The sequence below is a fragment of the Musca domestica genome, unplaced genomic scaffold (assembly GCF_030504385.1).
Source record: "Musca domestica strain aabys unplaced genomic scaffold, Musca_domestica.polishedcontigs.V.1.1 5, whole genome shotgun sequence".
NCBI classification, from domain to species: Eukaryota; Metazoa; Arthropoda; class Insecta; order Diptera; family Muscidae; genus Musca; species Musca domestica.
This window is the reverse complement of record NW_026712346.1, coordinates 2,407,238-2,430,270: the sequence shown is the minus strand read 5'-3', so window position 1 is coordinate 2,430,270 and position 23,033 is coordinate 2,407,238. Positions and strand designations below refer to the sequence as shown.

Below are 23,033 nucleotides of genomic sequence, written 5' to 3'. Positions count from 1 at the left end.
GTTTTGAAAAGAAGTGTTGACCTTTCATTCAGTTTTCGCGGTTTTCAATTATTTATTCAAAATAAATGCAACAAGTTGTTTGATTTTGTTATTGTTTTGATACTATTTCTGACATTACAAGCCAAACAGGTAGACCTCTATACGTGCAATTTTTTCAAAGTTGACCTACCTTCTCTTCATTGTACCATGCGAATTTCGTACTTCAAAATCGATCGTTTAGATTCCGTACGATTTGGTGAACTACGAAAATCTCATTATTTAGTGTAAATATGGCAACATTAGAGGGATGAAAAAACGAATTTGGAGGAATCAAAGTAAACCACGTGATTAGAAACAATGTAGATGTGAAAATTGTGAAAAATATTCAAAAAATAAATTTTTGAAAAAATAAGCCGGAGGAAATTCAGAGATGTTTCGGACCCTTATGCGTATTTTTTCGGTATTGTGTTTATTACTTTTCGCCTCAATTGCAGAAACAGTCGAAACTCGACATTATGTAAAAACTAACAAAATTGATTTTCTTTTCGCACAAAAAAACTCTTTTGAACAGAATATTTTTCACAATTTCCATTTCTACAGTGTTTTATAATCATACAGGCATGCCACAAGAATAAATTCGGTACGAAAGTGATTTTAATTTCGTATTTAGCTTCTTCAGAAAATGTAAATCGCAACATTTTTTCGATTTAAAACCACTTTTGGTTTTTATACCCTCCACCATACATAGTATGGAGGGTATATTAAGTTCGTCATTCCGTTTGTAACTCATCGAAATAATCATTTTAGACCCAACAAAGTATATATTCTTGATCAGCGTAAATTTCTAAATCGATTTAGCCCTGTCTGTCCGTCTGTTGTAATCACGCTACAGTCTAAACGAATTAAGATAGGAAGCTAAAATTTTGCAGAGATCTCTCTTTTGTCTGCAGGCAGCTCAAGTTCGAAGATGGGCTATATCGGTCCACGATATCGTATAGCCCCCATATGACGGTACCCCCAATATTCGGTATTTTAATGATTTTACCCACATTTTCAACGGAATTGTCTGAAAATCCACATAAGGAGTTCCTTGCGGATACTTTATACCTCGGAGGTGAATTATCTATATAGGTCGACGATATCGTGTAGGCCTCATATAACGGTACCTCCCCATATTCGGTATTTTGATGATTTTTTTGCATGTGGTTTTTTATTTTAATTTAAAAAAAAAATAATTAGCAGCAATTCCCCGATGTGACGTGTTTGCTTGCTGCCGGCAGGAAAAAATGAACCCGATATGTTAAGCTCGGTGCAGAGGTTGAAGAAATCAGTGTTGCCAACCGGTGTAAAATATAAACCCGAGAAATACAACTCTAATGTAGGGCTCAGTAGGTTCGATAAAGGTAATTTGATGAATCAGGAAAATTGTGCGAGAATCCCGGAAAATTGTAAATGGTTGCGGCCATATAAAAGGCATAACAGGGGAATATCGAGGCAGTTTGTTTGGTGTATTAGCAAAGAAGACATTTTTATTTACTAATTAAAATATATTTGAAGAAAATCGCCCAAAAAAAATTTAACTAAATTTTGTTTTTGTGTTTAATTAACACTTGTGTTTTGTTGTTGAGTATTGTGTTGTATTGTATTATATTAATGGTGTTTAAATGTTTGTGTGTCCTTTTGTATATTGTTTAGGCAACGCCAACATTTACACCAACCGTTAAAACCATCTCTGACCCCTCCGATTCTATGAACGGAGGAGGTCAGCCAAAAATTTATATTGTTTCCAAGGCAAGGTTTAGTACAAGCCAAGTGAACTGACAACTGGAACGGCAGCAAATTTAGTCCTATCAGTGATGTGTCCGTTCAGCAATAACCACCATTGAAGTATCCATTGTGCCTAAGTCCGTGATGTCTAAAGACCTGGAATAAGTAAGTAAGTAATTCTTTATTTGAGTCTTCTTCTTTCTTTGATAGGTTTACAATACGAATGGTTAACAGTATACCCTTAGAACTATTGTTGTCTTGTTCTAACTTAATCGTGACATATATGATTATGCTACATTGCTTGAATGAAAAGGCAGAATGTTAAAAGTAAAAACAGATTGAAATTATGAGAGAGGCTTGCTCACGGCCTCAAATGTTACGAACAGAGCGAGAATGTCTGTAAATAAATAAATAAAGGTATAAAAACAAACATAAAAACTAAATAACAAACAAAGTTCTGTTAAGTAATTGACTAACAGGGATCATAGTAGTCTATGGAGATTATTTAAATGACTATTACTAAAATGTAATTTGTATAAATTGTATCACAGGTTTGAAATGCGATTCTAAGTAAATCGAACGCTCAGGTACAGTTTAGAGCTTAATAATAATTATTGGTGAGTATCTCTTTTCCTGTGAAATGTAGCTTTTGTTGACACATTTTCTTAAAATCTTGCGTTCTAGAATTTCTAACTCCTTGGCCACTATTGGGGAAATAGAGAACCAGATCGGAAACCCGTACGCTAAGATAGATCTAATTGCAACTTTGTAGAGAAGTAACTTCGTGTTTTGTGGTAGGTATTTGCTATTTAATAGATATGAAAACTTTACTAATATACCTTTTGTCTTCTGCATGACGGACCGTGCGTGTTTATTGAACTTCATCAAATTGGTGAGAGTAATACCCAAGTATTTGAGAGATGTTTTAAAGGGAATCTCAACTCCTTCAAGAGACAGCTGAAGCGCTTTACTCTCTGGAACAACGTTTCTAGGGCATTTTCCCGAAGCGTTCCGGAAACATATTGCTACGGATTTATCGGCATTGATTTTGATTCCCCATTTTTGATAGAATTCATGGATGATCTGGAGATGAGTTCTAGCGTTTTGTAAGGCGTTCTTGGGCGAAATGTTGTGTGCGTAAATTAAGCAGTCGTCGGCATATAAAATCGCTTGAGAGCCTTGGCCGATATGGGGGAAGTCATACAGGAAAATATTGAAAAGGTAAGGGGCTAAAATACTTCCTTGCGGCACCCCACTGTTTACTAAACCCGTGGCTGACGTCGTGTTTTTAATATTAATTAAAAACTTTCGTGCAGTGAAAAAACTTGCCATCAACTTGACCAGGTATGGATCTATACCAATTTCGATTAACTTGTAAAGTACTCCTGTGTGACATACCGAGTCAAATGCTTTTTGTATGTCTAAGGAAATCGCTACAGTAGACACTTGGTTCCTTAGGTTTGATGTTATATCACTGTGGAGTTTCAGGAGCGCGTGTTGTGTGGAATGGCCAGACTTGAACCCAAATTGGTATGCTGAGATTGGACTAACTGGTAATTCGTTTTCCATTTTTTCTTTTAGGACCGACTCAAATAACTTCCCGATGTTGGACAATAGTGATATTGGACGAAAATTGCTCAAAGTGTTGTCATTAATTATTTTCTTCTTTATGGGAATAATTTTCGCCAATTTCCACAGTGATGGGAAATATCCATTGTTAATGCAGTTGTTGAAGAGACATGTAAGCAGATTTATAACATTATCTGGGAACTTTTTAATGAGAAAATTGGAAATCTCATCAGGGCCGCTTGATTTTTTACAATTGATATTATTAATTGCGATTTTTATCTTTTCAGGATTGGTAAAGTGAACAGAGTCTGGATTGTTTAATGAATTGAAGTTATCATCAAATAAGTAGATGTGCGGTGGAACGGCGTTGATGCATGCTGTGACTCTAGAGCTAAGATCATCTACAGGATTTGTGGGCACATTTTCTTGAAAATTTTCAGAATAAAATTGTTTAAAATTATTAGCAATTTCTGAACTTTCCGTAATGGTTTCATTTCCTATTTGAAGTTTTTCGCAAAATGATGATTTATTTTTGCCGGTAAGTTGAGCTACTTTTTTAAATGCTGATGGCCCGGGTTTGATAGCTTTCAATTTATTACTGAACGCCTGCGCAGATTCAGTATTGATTAGATTTTGAATGATAATTTTAAGAAGTTGGATTTGCTTAGAAAGTATAGCGTATTCAGGGCTTATCCTATTTCCAGTACGGTGGTAAATCTTCTTTAGTTCCTTCTGCCATCTATGTTTAACTTTGAGAAAATTCTGAACCTTATCGGAGAAAGGCGGTTTATGGATATTTAGGGCAATTTTTTGTGAATGGTTGTTGTGAATTCGAAGAAGTTCGCAGTTAAAGTCTTCGATAACATCGTCGATTTGTCCATTTGATAGGTTCCTATTAATTGGCGGCATAATTTGCGTTGACATTAAATTTAACTCTTGTCGAAAATTGTTCCAATTTGTGTTTTTATATGAAGACCTGGAATAATATAAAACCAAATAAGTATATGCTGACCAGGTAACAATATTTAAAAGAAAAAATGATCTACTCACCGGCCTTAAGGAACATTTCTTTTTGGAGTATCTATGCCCAGAGGCTGAGTGCTTATTAACAAACATCTAAAAAGGAGAACAGAAATGAAACATTAGAAAATCTAAAAAAAAAACAAAAAATAACATCGAACTCATAAATAAGAAATTAATCGGCTAAAATATTTATATGTTAGTTTAAGTATATGTTAGTAGTTAGTGATTAGTATATAAGATTTTATTTGTGATTGTAAAAGTTTTTAACGCCAGATAGAATGCGACAAGTGTAGGGTTACCCCAGAAAATCCTATTAGAAATTAGTTAATTGTGGGATCGAATATGAATGTGACCACATTAGAGAGCTCTTTTAGGTGAGGAAATAATTAAGAAAAGCGGCCAGATTTGACCGAAATTCAATAGGATAAGGTGGTAGTCCGAGGTATTGACTTATCGATGTGTCAGGTGTTAGAAATTTAGAATTCTGACAAGAAAATAATGAAACCAATAAATTGTTTTAATGTCTAAGTGTTTAGATTAATATGAATTGCTAATTTTTTTTGTTAGGGAGGAAAATAGGATGTTGTTGAAGTGAGGTAAATGTGTGTGGAAAACGGGGCCCTTACAAATTGAATTGAAATCTTTGATGAGGATCTAAGGGTCAAGGTTGGGTGGGCTATGTGTGGGAATTATTAACATCAATTTCCCGTGTTATGGTCGCATGCGTTTTGAAGTTTTATTTCGATTCGTTTGTTTTAATTTTCATGTTGTTCCTTTTGATTGTTCGACCCCTAGAGCTGATGGTGGCAGGGTTGGGAATTCAACCCTAAATTGGTGCCCCGACTGAGCTAGATGGAACCCCACCATAGCGCTGTATCAGGTGGTACGTAACACACAAAGAGTCCTTTGTGAGTATTTCACCCCCTGAAAGAGAATTGTCTATATAGGTCCACGATATCGTATATACTCCATATAACGGTACCCTCCGATATTCGATATTTTGATGATTTAGTATATAATGTGGCTAAAATCATCAAAATGCCGAATACCGGGGGGTACCGTTATATGGAGGCTATACGATATTGTGGACCTATATAGATAATTCTCTGCCGAGGTATAAAGTACCCACAAGGAACTACTTGTGTGGATAATGTGGTTAACATCATTAAAATGCCGAATATCGGGGGTACCGTTATATGGGGGCTATATGATATCGTGGACCGATATAGCCCATCTTGGAAGGAATTCGGTCCGAAGCATCTCTTAAATTCCTCCAGCATATTTTTTCAGTATTGTGTTGATTACTTTGCGCCTCAATTACAGAAACAATCTAAACTCCTGACACAAATAGTCCACGGTCATCTTTGTCACACCTTTTTTTCCGTCTGTTGTAATCACGCTAAGTCTAAACGAATTAAGATAGGAAGCTAAAATTTTGCACATATCTCACTTTTGCACTTTACCCATCGACAGAGAATTTTCTATGTAGGTTAATGATATCGTATAGCACCCATATAACGGTACTCCGATATTCAGTAGTTTGATGATTTTAGCCACTTTTTCCTATGGAATTATATGAAAATCCACACAAGGAGTTCCCTAATTCTCCTCCGGAATTATCTATATAGGCCCCATATAACGGTACCTCCCGATATTCGGTATTTTGATGATTTTAGCCACATTTTCTAATGGAATGGTCTATAATTCCACAAATGTTGCATGTGGTTTTTTATTTTAATTAAAAAAATAATTAGCATCAATTCCCCGATGTGACGTGTTTGCTTGCTGCCGACAGGAAAAATGAACCGGATATGTTAAGCTGGGTGCAGAGGTTGAAGAAATCAGTGTTGCCAACCGGTGTAAAATACAACTCTAATGTAGGGCTCAGTAGGTACGGTAAAGGTAATTTGATGAATCAGGAAAATTGCGCGAGAATCCTGGAAAATTGTAAATGGTTGCGGCCATATAAAAGGCATAACAGGGGAAAATCGAGGCAGCTTGTTTGGTGTATTAGCAAAGAAGACATTTTTATTTGCTAATTAAAATATATTTGAAGAAAATCTCCCAAAAAAATTAAACTAAATTTTGTTTTTGTGTTTAATTAACACTTATGTTTTATTGTTGAGTATTGTGTTGTATTGTATTATATTTGTTGCGGCCTTTAACTATTAACACTATTTTTATTACTTAGTTAATTTATCGGTAAAGAAAAATTGAATTCTAACATAAAATATTACTATGGATATTAAAGAATAATATTTGTAATAATTGAAATCAAACATAAAATAGTACTATTGTTATTACAGAATAATATACATATGTACATGAAGTACACTCTAAAGTTATTGTTATATATTGTTACGAATATAACTTTAGATTTAAGTTAATTTAGATGAATTCCGTTAATTTAAGAATTTGAATTGTAACGTAAATTTCTACTACGCAGTTTATTTGAATAACTTCACAACAACAACTACTGTATAGATTTTTCTACATCCTTCCATTTCCTCTTTCATTTTCTATTTTGTTGCTGACGTACAATTCTTGTTAAACGTCATCATTGATGATCGCTTAATTCCTCTTTCTTTGTTACCCCCTCGCCTGTGTATGTGTTGTTGTTATTGTTCACTCAATGTAAGTTTGTATGTGTTGTTGTTATTGTTCACTCAATGTAAGTTTGTATGTGTTCGTTGCATTGGTAGATTGTTCGTAATCTAGGCGTTACCAGATCGTCTAGAAACTTCTGTAGCGACAGGCGAGGCTCATATAAATAGGGGAAATGGAAAGGCAGTTAGTCAGTTGTGAATCAGATCGCGAATTGAAACCGTCGAGTAAAGTAAAGTGCAAAGTAAAGTTGTGTGAATAAAATCATTGTAATAATCGTAATCCGAAAGAACCCGCGTTTTATTTGGTACGAGCTGTATTGGGAAATAAAACAACGTCTACACGGGATTAAGTAAAATCCAAGAACGTAACAATTGGTGTCGGAAGTGAGATTACGATAATACTACGATGAAGTTTAAGGATCTACGAGTGGAAGACTTGAAGAAGGAACTTAATAAATTGGAATTGTCCTCTACTGGCAACAAGGCTGAACTACAAAAACGTCTGTTGGATGAGTTCGAGCGCCGTGGTATGAACATCGATACATATGAGTTTGACAGTAAGGATGAAGTGGATTTATCGGAAATGGGCGAACCCAACGGTGGGGAAGTCTCGTCAGTAGCTGCCAGGGGTGACGATTTCAGAGAAATGCTAGCCAAAATGTTTGAGGAAAATTTCAGAAGGTTCGAAGAAAATTCGAGAATAACGAACGAGAAACTCGAGTACATTATAGAAGTTATTGGAAGGAGAGTGGAAACCGTGGAGGTCCAAATTAAAGAGTTGGATAAGAAAGTGCAGTCGGTTGACGAGAAATTTCTGTCCCACGACCATAGGGTTACAAATCTGGAGAAGAAAATTTCGGAACTGGAAATCAAAGGTGGTCCGGTGCGAGTTCCTGATAACACACTAAAAATCAAACCTCCTGTATTCGATGGCTCTACGTCATTCAATGTTTTCAAGTTACAGTTCGAGACAGTGGCTTCTAGAAATTCGTGGAACGACAGCGACAAAGCGGTTGCACTACTTCTGGCATTGAAGGGCAGTGCTGCTGATGTTATACAGAGTATTCCTGTCGCTTCTAGAAACAACTATGAAGATGTTATTGCTGCACTGGAACGTAAGTACGGTGGCGAACATAAACGAAACATCTACCTTATGGAATTAAGGGGAAGAGTACAGAGGGCAAACGAGACGTTACAAGACTTTGCAGCTGAGGTGGAACGTTTGGTGCTAATGACGTATCCAGGAGAGGATCACCCATTGCTGGACCGTATGAAAATCGAAACCTTTGTGAATGGCATACGTGACCCTGAGATTAAGTATGCAACATATGCGTCACCAAAAGCATCATTTTCCGAAACTGTGTCGTTTGCCCTTGCCCAAGAGACGGCAAGAATAGTTGTTAAGCCCCAGACCCACAAGATTCGCCAACTGGAGACCGAAGGTTGCGAACCCAAATCTCTCGTTAACTCGATCGAAGACGCCATGAGGCGGGTAATAGAAGAGACAAAGTTAGTTGGGATGACTAAGCCCAGGGTTAGATGCTACAACTGCGATAAAGCAGGTCATATTGCGCGCGAATGCAGAGCTAAGCGCAAACGATCCAGGTCATCGTCACCACCTCCAACGAAAGATGGTAGAAGAATGGCCCAACAGTCCACCAATGAGTCACAGTTAAACTAAATCGAGCCAGTCCAGCGGGGCATGAACTGGCTCCCATCGACGATGGCCCCACAATCTCCATAGCAATAGTACAACAGGAAAGTCACAACCTAACAACAACTGGGTACATCAATGGTGATAAGCGAGTTCTGACGTTAGATACTGGCGCATCAAAGTCCATCGTAAGATCAGATCTGGTAAAGGGAAAAATAACGCAACTTAATGGAGTCAGACTGCGCACAGCAACGGGGGAGCCCGCGGCAGTACACGGCAAGATTACCCTGAGACTAACTATTGCCAATAAATCGGAGAATTACGAGTTTATAGTTGCCGATATCGTAGACGAAGTGATAATAGGCGCAGATTTTATGATTGCCTTTGGTATCAATCTGGATATGAAAGAACGTGTGATGACCTGGTCTAACGTCGAAATTCCGTTAAACGTGGGCTACGATGAAAGTACACCCATTAAACGTCTGACCACGGACCATCCAGAGATAATACCGCCCTGTGCCGAAGCAATAATATGGGTACCAATAAATGGAGATTGTGGAGCCGAGAAGTTGTGGGTGGTGGAACCAGCAGAAAACAGAAACAGTAACATCCTAATAGCGAATGCCCTGGTGAAAAGCAACAAGGACGGATTAATTCCTGTTAGAGTTTTGAACCTGTCAAACAAGCAAGAGCAAATTTGCCAATTTTCCGATGTTGGACAATGCACACCAGCTGAAGCTGTAGTTAATTTGGAAACTAGCACCGAAAAGCCAGCTGCCATGGAGAAGAAGCACCTCGACGGCTACATAAAAGAGTGGACACACCAATTATCACCTTCCGAGAGGAACAAGGCTTAGGAGCTATTATGGAAATATGCCTCTACCTTTGCGTTGACAAAAGAGCACCAAGGAAGAACATCAGTGGTGAAGCATGAAATCAATACAGCAGACGCGAGACCCATTAAACAGCCTCCAAGAAGTGATCCCCTGGCAAAAAGAGACCAGGTTCAGAAGCTGATAAGTGAAATGGAAAAGAGTGGTGTAATAGAACCATCGTCAAGTCCATGGTGCTCCCCAGTGGTTTTGGTCAAGAAGAAAGACGGAAGCACCCGATTTTGTGTGGACTACAGAAAGTTGAATGATGTCACCAAGAAAGGCAGCTATCCGCTCCCAAGAATCGACGACACATTGGACACATTAGCCGTGACGTCATGGTTCTCCACCCTCGACCTGCAGAGTGGGTACTGGCAAGTAGAGATCGCCGAGAAAGATAAGGAGAAAACAGCGTTTGGCGTAAATGGGGGTCTCTGGCAGTTCAATGTCATGCCATTCGGACTCTGCAACGCCCCGGCTACATTTGAAAGGCTGATGGAGCGTGTGTTAAAAGGGCTGAAGTGGAAGTCGTGCCTCATATACCTGGATGACATCATAGTCATGGGACGCAACTTCGACGAACACATCAAGAACTTAAAGGATGTTCTACAGCAGCTTTCGTCTTCAGGCCTCAAGCTGAACCCAAAGAAGTGCAGTCTCTTCCAACGAGAGGTGAAGTTCCTGCGGCACCACGTGACTCCGGAGGGCATATCGACGGATAAGGAGAAAATTCAAGCCGTCAGAGATTGGCCGCAGCCCCGAAATCTCCATGAGCTGCGAAGCTTTCTGGGTCTCTGCACATACTACCGTCGATTTGTCCAAAATTTTGCCAACATCGCCGCCTGTCTACACCGTTTGACGCAAAAAGGCCAGAGGTTTCAGTGGGGCAACGACCAGGAGGAGGCATTCAGAAAGCTCAAAGACATGCTATGCAGAGCCCCCATTTTGGCATACCCTATACCTGGCGGCAAGTTTGTCCTGGACACAGACGCAAGTGCGTGCGGCATCGGTGGCGTCCTTTCCCAGGAAATCGACGGACAGGAAAAAGTTATCGGGTACTACAGCCGGACATTGTCGAAACCTGAGAGGAATTACTGTGTGACGAGGAGAGAGCTGCTTGCTGTCCTTGAGTGCGTTAAACACTTCCACAAATACCTATATGGCCAGCATTTCCTGCTGAGGACCGACCACGCTGCTCTCCAATGGTTGCTGCAGTTTAAGAATCCGGAAGGTCAACTAGCCCGTTGGATCGAGAGGCTCCAGAGTTATGACTTCAGAATCGAGCACAGAAAAGGCGGAAAACACGGTAATGCTGATGCCCTGTCTCGTCGGCCATGCAAAAGGCTACATGCAGCAGTATAATTCAGGAGCCCCTTTTGAAAGAATCGCAATGGATGTAGCTGGACCGTTCCCAACAAGCGACTCTGGGAACCGGTATGTCTTAGTGGTCATGGATTACTTCAGTAAATGGCCAGAGGTTTATGCTATCCCAAATCAAGAAGCCAGGACAATTGTGGATGTGTTCAGCAGAAATTGGATTTGTCGCTATGGTGTTCCATCTGAGGTTCATTCCGATCAAGGGAGGAATTTTGAATCAGCGATCTTCAAGGAAATGTGTGACTCCTACGGAATCATGAAAACCAGAACGACGCCCCTACATCCACAATCAGATGGCATGGTGGAAAGATTCAATCGCACCCTGGAAGAACATCTACGGAAAGTGGTGGACAGTGGCCAACGAGACTGGGATGAGCATATTCCCAAGTTTTTACTGGCTTATAGATCGGCCATTCATGATTCCACATCCCGGACCCCAGCCAAAGTTCTGTTCGGAAATGAATTAAAGCTACCTGGCGATTTGATATTCGGTGCTACCCCAAACGACGATGTGAACCAAGATGAAGACAGTCAAAACTCTTTTAGTAAAGTCCACGATGCAGTCCGACATCGAATAAAAATGGTTAGCAACCGCATGAAGGCAAGGTACGATCGAGCGGCAAATACCGATGGGTTTCAAGAAGGGCAACTGGTACTATTGTTCAACCCACAACGAAAGAAAGGACTATGCCCCAAATTACAAACGCACTGGGAAGGACCCTACAAGATTGTCACGAAAATAAATGACGTCGTTTATCGCATCCAGAGGAGCGACAGTCCCAGGTCGAAGATGAAAGTTGTACATTTGGAGCGGCTGACCCCCTACGGAACGGGAACTGTGCCTATTCGGGACGAACAGGCTTAAGCGGAGGGCAATGTTACGAATATAACTTTAGATTTAAGTTAATTTAGATGAATTCCGTTAATTTAAGAATTTGAATTGTAACGTAAATTTCTACTACGCAGTTTATTTGAATAACTTCACAACAACAACTACTGTATAGATTTTTCTACATCCTTCCATTTCCTCTTTCATTTTCTATTTTGTTGCTGACGTACAATTCTTGTTAAACGTCATCATTGATGATCGCTTAATTCCTCTTTCTTTGTTACCCCCTCGCCTGTGTATGTGTTGTTGTTATTGTTCACTCAATGTAAGTTTGTATGTGTTGTTGTTATTGTTCACTCAATGTAAGTTTGTATGTGTTCGTTGCATTGGTAGATTGTTCGTAATCTAGGCGTTACCAGATCGTCTAGAAACTTCTGTAGCGACAGGCGAGGCTCATATAAATAGGGGAAATGGAAAGGCAGTTAGTCAGTTGTGAATCAGATCGCGAATTGAAACCGTCGAGTAAAGTAAAGTGCAAAGTAAAGTTGTGTGAATAAAATCATTGTAATAATCGTAATCCGAAAGAACCCGCGTTTTATTTGGTACGAGCTGTATTGGGAAATAAAACAACGTCTACACGGGATTAAGTAAAATCCAAGAACGTAACAATATGTATGTACATATGCACATGATGTACTCTTAACATTTATTTTTCCCACTCTCATTTGATCTCTTTGACTCAATTAATTGAGATAGGTTTTGCAAGAAATACTGGTTTTCAGTGAAATATGCATAATGAGAGATACCGTTATATCTGAAACCACTGCAATTTATATTTGTTTTTTATGACTGCAATGAATAAAGCAAGAATGTAGAAGTAGCAAGCAATGATTGAAACAGAATATGTATGCCTAGAACTAAGCAAAGAATATGAAATAAATTTAGTGTAACATCGACAAGCAAACTGTTGGAAGGTTTTTTAGTTTAACGATTCCTTTACTGGGTTTATTACTGCGGTGTAGTTACTCCGCTAGGAAAAAAGCTTCCCAGCGTAATCATTGGCGCCCGAGCAGGGACTTATTAAGTCCAAACGAGAAAAAAGCGTTTATAAACCATTTAAAAAAGAAAATTATAAAATTCGTAATTTTTTTTCTGTTGCGGTGGTTCTATGCGATTGAGGTGTTGTTCGCATTCTGTTGAGCTACTTTGGTTGCTGTTGGATTTTAAGAGACTGGTTGTTGTTGCTATTCCGATTTGACTTGCTGCCTTACCGCGAAGACATTGAATCGACGTTTTGTTTGCAGAGTGTTAATACAGTTGGCATATAATCCGTTTTCTGCATTCACTCTGTACCGACTAATACAAGTAGTGAGTATACAGTTCCAATCGTAGTTGAAACGACGATCGCTACTGGTGGAACTTTCCAGATTAAAAGGTAATCAGGTAAAGCAAATAAAAATAGCAAAACATTCTTTCGGCTCACGCTAAAGAAAGATGGTTAAAGGTACTAAGCGCGAACAGGATCTCTCCAAGTCGAGAGAATGTTTAATTAACTCTTTGAATCGCAGTAAGTCGTACGTTTTTAAGAACCATGCTTCAATGACTACAGCGGAACTTGAAACGCGATTAAGTTTAATAGAATCGGTTTTCTCTCAGTTGTGCAATATCCAACTATCAATCGAACAAGAATCTGTCGACGAAAATGAGTTAGATAAGCGTCAACGTTTTGAGGCAGTCAATTAAATTTTATAACTTCCAAACTTGTTGACATTCTCAAGTTGCCACACCAAGACTCGTCTACAGTAATTAGTGGTATTGGAAATACTAATTCTCCAAATAAGGGAAAAGTCAATACGTTGATAAAATCCAGAGTTACAGATTTTTGTTGTAATATAGATATGCACATTCTACCAGCTATTACTGATTACTCTCCAGGTAGCAAAATAGATATAAATAATTGGAATTTGCCAAAGAATATAAAATTAGCCGATCCTTGTTTTTACCAGCGTAGTGGAATTGACGTTTTATTGGGTGTAGTAGTATTTTTCAAACTGTTATACGTTGGACAAATTAAGCCGGCAGACGATTTGCCAATGCTACAAAAATCGTTGCTAGGTTGGATAGTTGTTGGAGAGTGCAATATGAGTTCCGAATTAAGTACTCTTTTGGTAAGTGACAAGTCTCAAGATGATAACGTGGAATTGCGCCAGTTAGTAGAGCGTTTTTGGAAATGTGAGGAGCTTTCTTCTGAATTCGTCGCTCCACTCTCCCCACTTGATCAGTTGTGTGAAGATAAATACCTCGCCACTGTACGAAAGTCGGGATGCGGTCGTTTTATTGTACGTTTACCATTCCGTGGTCTTGATTGTTCGTTAGGCAAATCATACAATGTAGCACTTCGACGCTTTTTGAGCTTAGAGCGTAAACTTGAATTGGATCCAGAATTAAAAAAGGAATATTCTAACTTCATAACGGAGTATGAATCTTTAGGACACTTAGAGGTCATGAGTGAGTCAGTTGATGTCAGCATTGTCAAGCCACATCACCCCGTGGTTCGTTTAGAAAGCGCTACAACCAAGTTGCGCGTTGTATTTGATGCATCTTCTAAAACTGATAACGGTTTCTCTTTAAATGACTATTTGCTGGTTGGAGCTCGACTTCAGCCAGACATTTTCGATATTTTATTACGTTTTCGTTCATATAGATACGTAATAACAGCAGATATTGCCAAGATGTTCAGGCAAGTGCTTATTCACGATGATGATTGTATGTATCAATGTATTTTGTGGCGTGCAGAGAAGACAGATGCTATTAGAGTTTTGAAATTGAGAACCGTAACATATGGTACCAGCTCAGCTCCCTTTTTAGCTGTGCGGTGTCTGGTTTTTTTTAGCGGAGCAGTTTAAAGACCGTTTTCCATTAGGAAGTCAGGCGATTTTGAATAATTTTTATATGGATGATATGCTTGCGGGATCCAATTCAATGGATGAGCTTATACGTTTGAAGAATGAGGTACAAGAAATTCTTAATTCAGCTAAATTTGAACTGCATAAATGGAGGTCGAATTGTGTCGACTTGCCTTAATATAAAAACTGAGGACTGCGCTAAAGCATTAGGCATTATGTGGAACTCTGGGCAAGATGTATTCTCGTTTTCATATTTAAACTTCCCAAATGTTAAATGTACTAAAAGAGTTGTTTTTTCCGACGTGGCAAAGTTGTATGATCCTTTGGGACTGGTAAATCCCGTTATTGTTTTAGGGAAAATATTTTTACAACGCCTATGGATCTTAAAATTAGACTGGGACGAGTCGTTGCCACAAGAATTAGCTACGCAATGGATGAGATTCAGAAAAGAAATGTCGCTATTAGGTGAAATTGAATTTGACAGATCATTTTGGAAAAAGGGCGAAATAATTTCTGTAGAGTTACATGGATTTTCAGACGCGTCCATGAGGGCGTATGGAGCCGTAGTATACGCTCGGGCATGTGATTCGAAAGGTAATATCACGGTAACATTAATGGCCTCAAAATCGCGTGTAGCCCCCTTGAAATCAATGTCTTTGCCTCGATTAGAGCTCCAATGTGCTGTTTCACTAGCCGAACTCATGAATAGGGTTAAAAAATCTGTTTGTATTAGTATTTCCGGTGAGTTTTATTGGACAGATTCGACACTTGTTTTGCAGTGGTTAGCATCGCATCCATCTAGATGGTCTACGTTCATTGCTAACAGAGTTAGTAGGATTCATAATACGTCAGCCGGTACTCGTTGGTATAAGATTGATGGCAAAGAAAACCCCTCGGATATTGTGTCCCTCGGCATGTACCCATCTGAGCTGAAATTGTCCCAACTTTGGTTTAAGGGACCTAGTTATCTCTCGGATCCAAAGGAATCATGGCCGATTACTAACTTTGTACCAGTGAATGTTTGTGAAGAAATGGAGGAACGTAGGTCGGAATTTGTTTTGACTGCTGGCAATTGTGATGAACGTATCGACTTGGTTTCCTCATGTAAATTTTTGCATAACTTTTCAAAATTACAAAGGGTGTTTGCCTTCATATACCGATGGCGCATGAGCATAAATCCGAAGGTCGATTCCGGCAATAAAACTTTCTTAACTGTTTCAGAATTGAAAGGCGGTTTAGAATACATAATATTTAATATACAAAATATTCATTTTTTTGAGGAGAAAGTTAATTTAAATTTAAATAAAAATGTAAATTCGGTTTCTATCCAGAAGTTAAATCCATTCTTGGACAATTAAAGATTGCGTCTAATTAGAGTCGGAGGGCGTTTAACGAAGTCAGAGCTTCCTTATGAAGTGAAGCATCCTATACTTTTGCCAGGGTCTCACAAAGCTTTGACTTCGTTAGTCGATCATATCCATAAATTGAATTTGCATCCAGGCGTTACAGCTTTAATGGCATTTGTTCGCCAACGCTTTTGGATAATTAATGTTAGAAAAATAGCTCGCAAAGTTGTTCGAAAATGCTTGCGCTGTTTCAGACACAATTCAAAACCTCTTGTTCAATTGATGGGAGATTTGCCGACACATCGAGTGATTCGAAACGCAAGTCCTTTTGTCCATTCAGGAATGGACTTCACTGGACCCATTGCCGTTCATTACAAAATAAGAGGTAAGAGGCCGTACAAAGTGTATTTAGCTATTTTTTGTTTGTTTTCAAACGAAAGCCTGCCACATAGAAGTGGTCACTGATCTGAGTACAGATTCATTCATAGCAGCGCTGAAGCGTTTCTTCGCACGAAGGGGCTTATGCTCAAACTTGTATTGCGATAACGCAACCAATTTTGTTGGTGCTGCAAGAAAACTGAGCACTACCATGAATACTGTTTTCAATGAATCTGGAAAGCGAGCTATCGATCATAAATGTACGCAGAGAGGAGTGCAGTTCCATTTTATACCGCCACGATCTCCCCATTTCGGTGGCTTATGGGAAAGCGCCGTAAAGGTTGCCAAACAGCTACTTATAAGACATACCACTGCTGCTTTTTAACCTTCGAAGAGCTGAATACTGTGGTCACCCAGATTGAAGCCGTTATGAATTCAAGACCACTCTGTCCCTTGTCGTCCGATCCTAATGACTTGGCATTTTTTAATTGACAGGGCACTTGTTTCATTGCCTGAAGTTACAAAGGAAGACGAGCTTAACATCTCTCACTTCAACCGGTGGAAACGAATTTCGGCTGTATACGCAATGTTCTGAAAAAGGTGGTCTAAGGAATATTTGACATTGATGCAAGTGCGAATGAAGTGGTTTACCAAGGAGAAAAGCGTTAGTGTTGGCACACTAGTGCTCATTTCCGAAGACAATATGCCACCCACTAATTGGATGTTGGGAAGAGTTGTTGAGACTCATAGTGGAGAAGATGGATTAGTAAGAGTTGTCACGCTCCGAACAAAGACTGGTACCTTAAAAAGAAGTATTCAACGTATATGCCCCTTGCCATTGGAATAGCCGCAATGAATTTTAATCGTTTGGAAGAGGTTTCCAAGGTGGGGACTATGTTGCGGCCTTTAACTATTAACACTATTTTTATTATTTAGTTAATTTATCGGTAAAGAAAAATTGAATTCTAACATAAAATATTACTATGGTCATTAAAGAATAATATTTGTAATAATTGATTTTCAGTGAGATATGCATAATGAGAGATACCGTTATATCTGAAACCACTGCATTTTATATTTGTTTTTGTTTTTTATGACTGCAATGAATAAAGCAAGAATGTAGAAGTAGCAAGCAATGATTGAAACATAATATGTATGCCTAGAACTAAGCAAAGAATATGAAATAAATTTAGTGTAACATCGACAAGCAAACTGTTGGAAGGTTTTTTTAATTTAGCGATTCCTTTATTGGGTTTATTACTGCGGTGTAGTTACTCCGCTAGGAAAAAAGCTTCCCAGCGTAATCAATATTAATGGTGTTTAAATGTTTGTGTGTCCTTTTGTATATTGTTTAGGCAACGCCAACATTTACACCAACCGTTAAAACCATCTCTGACCCCTCCGATTCTATGAACGGAGGAGGTCAGCCAAAAATTTATGTTGAATTCCTTGGCGGAATTAATTGTTTCCAAGGCAAGGTTTAGTACAAGCCAAGTGAACTGACAACTGGAACGGCAGCAAATTTAGTCCTATCAGTGATGTGTCCGTCCAGCACCAACCACCATTGAAGTATCCATTGTGCCTAAGTCCGTGATGTCCAAAGACCTAGAATAATATAAAACCAAATAAGTATATGCTGACCAGGTAACAATATTTAAAAGAAAAACTGATCTACTCACCGGCCTTAAGCAGCATTTCTTTTTGGAGTATCTATGCCCAGAGGCTGAGTGCTTATTAACAAACATCTAAAAAGGAGAAAAGAAATGAAACATTAGAAAATCTAAAAAAAAAATAACATCGAACTCATAAATAAGAAATTAATCGGCTACAATGTTATGTTAGTTTAAGTATATGTTAGTAGTTAGTCATTAATATATAAGATTTTATTTGTGATTGTAAAAGTTGTTAAAGCCAGATAGAATGCGACAAGTGTAGGGTTACCCCAGAAAATCCTATTAGAAATTAGTTAATTGTGGGATCGAATATGAATGTGACCACATAAGAGAGCTCTTTTGTTTTAATTTTCATGTTGTTCCTTTTGATTGTTCGACCCCTAGAGCTGATGGTGGCAGGGTTGGGAATTCACCCCTAAAGCGGTGCCCCGACTGAGCTAGATGGAACCCCACCATAAAGCCGTATCAGGTGGTACGTAACACACAAGGAGTCCTTTATGAGTATTTCACCCCCTGAAAGAGAATTGTCTATATAGGTCCACGATATCGTATATACCCCATATAACGGTACCCTCCGATATTCGATATTTTGATGATTTCAGCCAAATTTTTCAATGGAATTGTCTGAAATTCCACACAAGAGGTTCTTTGTGAGCACTTTATCCCCTGACATAGAGTTCTCTATATAGGTTAACGATATCGTATAGCCCCTATATAACGGTGCCCCGATATTCGGTATTTGGATGGTTTTAGCTATATTTTCCAATGGTATTGTCTGAAAATCCACACAAGGAGTTCTTTGTGAGCACTTTAGTTCCTTGTGAGCACCTGAAAGCTATTTGTCTATATAGGTCCACAATATCGTATATCCCCTCAATATATCGGCACCATCCGATATTAGGTATTTTAATGATTTTAAAAGAAAGTTCGCCCCGGCCAAACTTACTGCTTTTTTACTTGTTACAAATGAAATTGTATTTTTATGGAAGCTTGTGACTTTGAAACATTCTCAAACTACTTTGAAGTAATAAAAATGTTGTCTTAATGACAGTTACACAATTAAATTTACATATTTAATCTTTTTATTCAAAAATATTATTTTAATGGTCCCTCAACTGACGTATCCAATTGTTAACAAGTAAAAAAGCAGTAAGTTCGGCCGGGCCGAATTTTGAATACCCTCCACCATTTGGAACGAATTAGAAAATTTTCAAAAAAATAAAATCCATTAAAAATTCTTTTAAAATCTTTAAAATATCTAATATAGGAAGGTGCCGATATATGGGGTGGTATACGATATTGTGGACCTATAAAGACAAATCTATGTTTGCGTGTAAAGTACTCACAAGGAACTCCTTGTGTGGATTTTCAGACAATACGATTGGAAAATGTGGCTAAAATCATCAAAATACCGAATATCGCTGGGTACCGTTATATGGGAGTTATACGTTATCTTGTTGTTGCAAAATTTTTAGGCTTTATGTTTTATGTTTTTATGTTTTATGTTTTAATTTTCATGTTGTTCCTTTTGATTGTTCGACCCCTAGAGCTGATGGTGGCAGGGTTGGGAATTCACCCCTAAAGCGGTGCCCCGACTGAGCTAGATGGAACCCCACCATAACGCCGTATCAGGTGGTACGTAACACACAAGGAGTCCTTTATGAGTATTTCACCCCCTGAAAGAGAATTGTCTATATAGGTCCACGATATCGTATATACCCCATATAACGGTACCCTCCGATATTCGATATTTTGATGATTTCAGCCAAATTTTTCAATGGAATTGTCTGAAATTCCACACAAGAGGTTCTTTGTGAGCACTTTATCCCCTGACATAGAGTTCTCTATATAGGTTAACGATATCGTATAGCCCCTATATAACGGTGCCCCGATATTCGGTATTTGGATGGTTTTAGCTATATTTTCCAATGGTATTGTCTGAAAATCCACACAAGGAGTTCTTTGTGAGCACTTTAGTTCCTTGTGAGCACCTGAAAGCTATTTGTCTATATAGGTCCACAATATCGTATATCCCCTCATATATCGGCACCATCCGATATTAGGTATTTTAATGATTTTAAAAGAAAGTTCGCCCCGGCCAAACTTACTGCTTTTTTACTTGTTACAAATGAAATTGTATTTTTATGGAAGCTTGTGACTTTGAAACATTCTCAAACTACTTTGAAGTAATAAAAATGTTGTCTTAATGACAGTTACACAATTAAATTTACATATTTAATCTTTTTATTCAAAAATATTATTTTAATGGTCCCTCAACTGACGTATCCAATTGTTAACAAGTAAAAAAGCAGTAAGTTCGGCCGGGCCGAATTTTGAATACCCTCCACCATTTGGAACGAATTAGAAAATTTTCAAAAAAATAAAATCCATTAAAAATTCTTTTAAAATCTTTAAAATATCTAATATAGGAAGGTGCCGATATATGGGGTGGTATACGATATTGTGGACCTATAAAGACAAATCTATGTCTGCGTGTAAAGTACTCACAAGGAACTCCTTGTGTGGATTTTCAGACAATACGATTGGAAAATGTGGCTAAAATCATCAAAATACCGAATATCGCTGGGTACCGTTATATGGGAGTTATACGTTATCTTGTTGTTGCAAAATTTTTAGGCTTTATCCCTTTATTGTTGTTTTTATAAAAACAACGTTTGTTTATTAGTGGAGAACGATGGTAATGTTTACCAGGGGGTAAGGCAGGGAAGCATAACAAGTGGAGAAAGATGTAAATGTTTATAAGTGCGGTTGTAAGATTTAGAAGACTTAATTCTTTGGTTCCTCTTCTATTGAGCTTACGATCTCGTCACTTGGGTAAAAAATGTTTTTTGTCATAGAAGTTATTTTTTAAAATAACTTCTGGGGAGAATATCCCGGACAAAAAACAAGGGAACTGATGAGGATTGGTGGCTCTTTCCGAAACCTAGGTATTCCCTGCCTTACCCCTGGTAAACATTACCATCGTTCTCCACTAATAAACAAACGTTGTTTTTATAAAAACAACAATAAAGGGATAAAGCCTAAAAATTTTGCAACAACAAAATACTACGGTATCCCGAAAAAACAAGCCACACTGTTCTGTTATACGTTATCGTTAACCTATATAGAGAATTCTCTGTCGGGGGGTAAAGTGCTCACAAAGAACCCCTTGTGGCCATTCCGTTGATAAATGTGGCTAAAAACATCAAAATACCGAATATCGAGGGTACCGTTATATGAGGGCTATACGATATTGTGGACCTATATAAATAATTCTCTGCCGAGGTATAAAGTACCCACAAGGAACTCCTTGTGTGGATTTTCAGACAATTCCATTGAAAAATGTGGGTAAAATCATCAAAATACCGAATATCGGGGGCTACCGTTATATGGGAGATATACGATATCGTGGACCTGTATAGACAATTCTTTTTGAGGGGGTAAAATGCCCACAAGGGACTCCTTTTGTGGAATTTCAGACAATTCCATTGAAAAATGTGGCTAAAATCATCTAAATACCGAATACCGTGGGGGTATCGTTATATGGAGGCTATACGATATTGTGGACCTATATAAATAATTCTCTGTCGAGGTATAAAGTACCCACAAGGAACTCCTTGTGTGGATTTTCAGACAATTCCGTTGAAAAATGTGGCTAACATCATCAAAATACCGAATATCGTGGACCTATATAAGTAATTCTCTGCCGAGCAGACAAAAGAGAGATCTGTGCAAAATTTTAGCTTCCTATCTTAATAAGTTTAGACTGTAGCGTGATTAATACAGACGGACAGACGGACGGACAGGGCTAAATCGTCTTAGATATTTACGCTGATCAAAAATATATTTACTTTGTTGGGTCTAAAATGATTATTTCGACGAGTTACAAACGGAATGACGAACTTAATATACCCTCCATACTATGTATGGTGGAGAGTATAAAAACAAAAGTGGTTTTAAATCGAAAAAATGTTGCGATTTACATTTTCTGAAGAAGCTAAATACGAGATCGTGGAACAGGCTGTAATAATCTATAATAATAATTTATAATCTGATTCCTCATTCAGCCAATCCTCTTCACTGCTGGAATCATCCAAAAGTGAATACATCAGTTGCTCCATATTTTCTCTTTTTGTTTTTTGCACGACAAATATTAGTTTTTCCTTTACAGCCTGTTCCACGATCTCGAAAGAAAACTTGTGCGAACGAAGGCTACTCACTCACTTTCGTATAAGAATGCGTTCCACTAACTTTCGTTCTTTCTTTCGCATAGCCTTACGTGATTCAGTGTTGCTAAATATTTTTTGAAAAAAATAATCGCGAAATAAGGCAAAAAAGCGCCAAATGTCTAATTTAAATGCGAAAAAGCAACAGTGGCTCTGTCTCAACTGACAGTTCAGTTGTAAACAAACAAATTGTAAATAAACAAACAAAATAAAATTTCTAATGATTTTTCTTAAAAAATAAAAAAAAATGAATATTTCCGTAGCCCTATTTTTTATGGATGATGTGGAGGAGGTTCAAAATGTGCCACGGAGGCATTTAAGAGATGCTTCGAATTTATTTGAAGTACCTAACAACCAGTAAGTATTATTGTATTTTTACATTTTTGAAATAATAAAAAATGATTTTTTCTAGGTTTGTGGCCAATTTTCGTGTGTTGAAGGAAGCTTTTCGGACTCTTTTGGATATGATGGAAGAGAAGTGGGTGCCCGGTTGCAGAACTACCCAAATCCGCCCAGATTTAAAACTTCTTCTGCTGCTTCCAAAAATTTGCACTCCTCTGGCGAACTCAGATTCTCCTCCATATACTCAACTAGTGACCGCAGCTGTATAGTTGATGATTTTTTCGTGCTGGAATTGAGAAAATAAAAAAAATATATTTGTTGTTCACATATTAAATTGCATTCATTATTTTTACTTACATTTTTGTTTCCATTTTTAATCAAGCAATGTTTATGTTAAAACAATTTTCCTTAATTGTTATCATACGACAGCAAACACACAAGTGACTGATTTTGACATTTGTGTTCGCATGCGTACGAAAGAAAAAA

The 23,033-nt window shown here is 38.1% G+C and overlaps 2 long non-coding RNA genes across 2 annotated transcripts; both read right to left on the bottom strand.

Annotated features, from left to right (window-relative positions):
* Window positions 1-3,424: 3,424 nt before the first annotated feature.
* On the bottom strand, window positions 3,425-5,439 carry LOC105262372 (uncharacterized). The gene is made up of 3 exons (XR_009343499.1): window positions 4,965-5,439; window positions 4,366-4,431; window positions 3,425-4,291 (listed from the first exon to the last, which is right to left on the bottom strand). It is a non-coding gene; the product is annotated as an uncharacterized LOC105262372 (long non-coding RNA).
* A 12,222-nt stretch (window positions 5,440-17,661) lies between these two features.
* On the bottom strand, window positions 17,662-18,053 carry LOC131805014 (uncharacterized). The gene is made up of 2 exons (XR_009343466.1): window positions 17,986-18,053; window positions 17,662-17,911 (listed from the first exon to the last, which is right to left on the bottom strand). It is a non-coding gene; the product is annotated as an uncharacterized LOC131805014 (long non-coding RNA).
* Between the last annotated feature and the right edge of the window lie 4,980 nt (window positions 18,054-23,033).